This window comes from Piliocolobus tephrosceles, chromosome 20, assembly GCF_002776525.5.
Source record: "Piliocolobus tephrosceles isolate RC106 chromosome 20, ASM277652v3, whole genome shotgun sequence".
NCBI classification, from domain to species: Eukaryota; Metazoa; Chordata; class Mammalia; order Primates; family Cercopithecidae; genus Piliocolobus; species Piliocolobus tephrosceles.
The window spans coordinates 6,884,054-6,888,921 of NC_045453.1; the positions used below are offsets into that span (position 1 = coordinate 6,884,054).

Consider the following 4,868-nt stretch of genomic DNA (forward strand, 5'->3'; position numbering starts at 1 on the left):
TGTTCCATGCTGTTCCCTCTCTAGAATGTCCTTTCCCTCCTGTTCCTGGAATCTGATGAACTCCTGTCATCCTTTAAGATCCAGATCTAGACTTTACTTTTTTAAAGAAGCCTTTGATTTCTCCACAAGGGAAAAGAATGATTCCTTTCTTTCTACTTGTCTTTTTTCTATTATAGCCCTTATTGTATTATGTTGTAGCTGTCCTTGAGATCCTGGAGGGCGGGATCTGTGCCTTACTCATATTTCTTTGCTTCCCCAAAACCTAGCACATGTTTGTGAATGCAGGCACCCATATGGGGTGATAGGTATAAGCGCTAATTACTAACTTGCACCAGTCTTCACTTCCCAAGAGAGGCTGGGAAACCTCCCAGCTGTATTCTGTTTGGAATAATTGGGTGTGAACGTAGGAAATAAATATGTTTTACATACTCCTTTTTTGATTCACGGTAAAAGGAGGTGATCAATTTTTGTTTTTGCTTTTTTGAGACAGGGTCTCACTTTGTCACCTAGGCTGGAGTACAATGGCATGATCATGACTCACTGCAACCTCAAACTCCTGGGCTCAGGCAGTCCTCCTGCCTCATCCTCTCAAGTAGCTAGGACTACAGGCATGTACCTCCACACCCAGCTAATTAAAAAAGTCTCAGGCGTGAGCCATAAAAGCACCTGATAGTCTTCTTGAAAGATTAGCAGGCTTTCCGTAAGGAGTGATTCAGTGTACCTTGAATATACTCAGCACCTTGGTCACTATTCATTGCCCATCTTTCTCCCTTGCTCTTTTTTTTTTTTTTTTTTTTTGAGACGGAGTCTCGGTCCGTCGCTGGGGCTGGAGTGCAGTGGCCGGATCTCAGCTCACTGCAAGCTCCGCCTCCCGGGTTCCCGCCATTCTCCTGCCTCAGCCTCCGGAGTAGCTGGGACTACAGGCGCCTGCCACCTCGCCCGGCTAGATTTTTGTATTTTTTTAGTAGAGACGGGGGTTTCACCGTGTTAGCCAGGATGGTCTCGATCTCCTGACCTCGTGATCCACCCGTCTCGGCTTCCCAAAGTGCTGGGATTACAGGCTTGAGCCACCGCGCCCGGCTCTCCCTTGCTCTTAAGAGATTTATAACCCCAGTACCCAGCACAGTGCCTAGCACCTATTAGGAGCTCAGTAAACATTTGTTGAGGTTGGGTACAGTGGCTTATGTCTGTAATCCCAACACTTTGGGAGGCCACAGTAGGAGGATTGCTTGAGGCCAGGAGTTTGAGACCAACCTGGACAGCATAGTGAGACCCTGTCTCTACAAACAAATAATTAAAAAAAAAAATTAGCCCGGCATGGTGGCTTGTGCCAGTGGCCCCAGCTACTCAAGAGGCTGAGGCAAGAGGATCCCTTGAGCTCAGAAGTTTGAAGCTGCAATGAGTTATGATCACACCACTACACTCCACCCTGGGTGACAGAGCAAGACCCTGTCTCTTTAAAAAAATCAATTAGAAAGAATATGAATGTTTTTTGATGATGTTATCCAAGGTTACTTAGTATCTTGCCATCTGTACAGAAGACTTCAAGACTCTAAGAAAACCACAATGAGATACTGCCTTACACCCAGTAGAATTGCTGTTAACTTAAAAATAAACAAAAAACAAAAAAACCTCCAGAAAATGACACATATGATCAAGATGTGGAAAAACTGGAACCCTTGTGTGCCCTTGGCAAGACTGTAAAATGATGCAGACCCTATGGAAAAGAGTATGGTGGTTCCTCAAAAATTGTTAAACAGAATTACCATATAATCTAACAATTCAATTACTACATAAAAAAAAAAAAAAAAAAAAAACCTGAAAGGTCTGAGTGCGGTAGTTCACACCTGTAATCCCAGCACTTTGGGAGGGTGACGTAGGCAGATCACCTGAGGTCAGGAGTTCGAGACCAGCCACGGTCAACATGGTAAAACCCCATCTCTACTAAAAATACAAAAAATTAGCCAGACATGGTGGTGGGTGCCTGTAATCCCAGCTACTCAGGAGGCTGAGGCATGAGAAACGCTTGAGCCCAGGAGGCAGAGGTTGCAGTGAGCCGAGATCCCGCCATCGCACTCCAGCCTGGGCAACAAGAGCGAAGTTCCATCTCAAAAACAAAACAAAACAAAAAACAAACTGAAAGCAGTGTCTCAAAGAGAGATTTTTACACCCATGTTCACAGCAGCATTATTCATACCTGGGAAGTACCCGGGTGTCCATCAGTAGATGAATGGGTAATCAAAATGCTGTGGTGTGTGACATACAATAGAATATCATTCAGTCTTAAAAAGGAATGAAATTCTGATACATGCCACAATATGGATGAACCTTAAGAACATTATATTTAGTGAAATAAGCTAGCCACAAAAAGACAACTACTGTGTTACCCCATTTATATGAGGTACCTAGAACAGTCAAATTCATAGAAACAGAAAGTAGGACGGTGGTTGCTAGGGGCTAGGGAGAGAGTGGGTAAGAGAGACTTGTTGTCTAATGGGTACAGAGTTCCAGTTTTGTAAGATGGAAAGAGTTCTGGAAATTGGTTGTACAACAATGTGAATGTACTTTAAAATGGTTGAAATGATAAATTTTATGGCATTTGTATTTTACCATATTTTTTAAAAAAGAGCACTAAACTGGGAGAGAAAAGACCAAGACTGCAGTTCTTGGTTGTTTTCCACAGAGAGATGAGTCTCAAGGAATTTGAGACTTCCTTGAAACTCAAGGAAGCACTCAAAGAAGTTGAGTAAAGGAAGCTTCTTTACTCATTGCTTCTGTTAATCCATCTTTAAACGGGATAAAAAAGACTGTGGAGTCTAGATTTGTATGAGGATCAAATAAACCCCCCCCCAAATGTTTAAGATAATTTTTTGAGTTGTAATTATTCCCAGTATTCCAGAGCCTCTGATCTCTTGATATTTGTTACAAGTTTCACATCTTACTTCATAATGAAATGCTAAAGATGCCTCAGCAATAGCCAGTTGACTTCAAAGGTCTTGTATGAGGAATCCTTTTAATTTGGGCTATTCACCTTGTAATTTGGTCCTGGGAAAACAGCAAATAAATAAAATTTTATGAGGACTATTGGTGATCTAAGATGGTAATTATCAGTGTAGTTTAGCATGAGCTAATGAAATACAGACTCAGGATTTTCATCTTAGTATAAAAAAGCTCTTCTTCTCCAACAAATCCCCAAATGACGGAAGACGCCAGTGCAGGGGGCGGCGGGGCAGTGGGGCGGAGGCAGCTGGGGCGGAGGCCCCGCAGCCCTGGGAGGGATGGGGAACCGCGGTGACTTCCGCGGAGGTTTCAGCAGTGGCATCCGGGGCCAGGGTCACGGCCGTGGACTGGCCAGAGCCGAGGCTGCGGAACTCACGGAGGCAAGGCCGAGGATAAGGAGTAGATGCCCGTCACCAAGCTGGGCCACCTGGTCAAGGACATGAAGATCAAGAATCTGGAGGATGTCTCTTCTCCCTGCCCATCGACGAATCTGAGATCATTGACTTTCCTGGGAGCCTCTCTCAGGGAAGAGGTTTTGAAGATCATGCCGGTGCAGAAGCAGACCCGCGCCGGCCAGCACACCAGATTCAAGGCGTTTGTTGCCATCGGGGACTGCAATGGCCACGTCGGTCTGGGTGTTAAGCGCTCCAAGGAGGTGGCCACTGCCGTCCGCGGGGCCATCATCCTGGCCAAGCTCTCCAATGTCCCCGTGCGCAGAGGCTATTGGGGGAACAAGATGGGAAAGCCCCACGCCGTCCCTTGCAAGGTGACAGACCGCTGCAGCTCTGTGCTGGTGCACCCCATCCCGGCGCCCAGGGGCACTGGCATTGTCTGGGCGCCTGTGCCCAAGAAGCTCCTCATGATGGCTGGTGTTGATGACTGCTACACCTCAGCCAGGGGCTGCACTGCCACCCTGGGCAACTTCTCCAAGGCCACCTTTGACGCCATCTGTAAGACCTACAGCTCCCTGACCCTCGACCTCTGGAAGGAGACTATATTCACTAAGTCTCCCTATCAGGAATTCACTGACCACCTCGTCAAGACCCACACCAGAGTCTCCATGCAGAGGACCCAGGCTCCAGCTATGGCTGCAACATAGGGTTTTTACACAAGAAAACGTGAATTAAGCCTGGGGGAAAAAAAAAAAAAAAGCTGGTCTCAAATTAGGGGCCTGTATGGAAGAATTAATATCTGTTGAGTACTTACTGTCAGGCCCTATAGATGTTACATGCATTATCTCATTTAATACTCAAGAACAGCCTTGTCAGGTTAACATTATATCCATTTTATAAACAGGTTAACGAAGGCTCAGAGAGTGTAAGTCACTTACCCAACATAACACAGTGAGTAACAGAGATGGAATTCAAGCCCAAGTCTGCGTGAATCTGGAGCCCACATTTTTTCTGCTATGTTACAGTGCCTCTGAAAATATATTTGACTATGCCTACTGGTAATAGAGTTTATGATAAATGACATATATTTGATGTTTATATATTTATATCAATTGTTTTACTTCATCATTGCAAGTAAGATAGACTATCTAGGGATGATTATCACCACTTTACAGATGAGGAAACAGATGGTCAGAAAATTTAATTTACCTAGCTTCAGACAACCAATAAATGATAACAATAGGGCTTGGACACATGTACTGCAACTCTCGGACTCCTGCTTTTTCCACATTGGCCTATGAGAGTAGAATTGTATCTATATTTTATCTATGAGTTTTTTCTTTTCTTTTTTCTTTTTTTTTTTTTTTTTTGAGACAGAGTCTTACTCTGTCACTCAGGCTGGAGTGCAGTGGCGCAATCTCGGCTCACTGCAACCTCCGTCCCCTGGGTTCAAGCGATTCTCCTGCCTCAGCCTCC

At 44.9% G+C, this 4,868-nt stretch overlaps 1 pseudogene; it reads left to right on the forward strand.

The window, feature by feature from the left end:
* The first annotated feature begins 3,388 nt into the window (after nt 1-3,388).
* Nucleotides 3,389-4,151, forward strand: LOC111548250 (annotated as a pseudogene).
* The last annotated feature ends 717 nt before the right edge of the window (nt 4,152-4,868 follow it).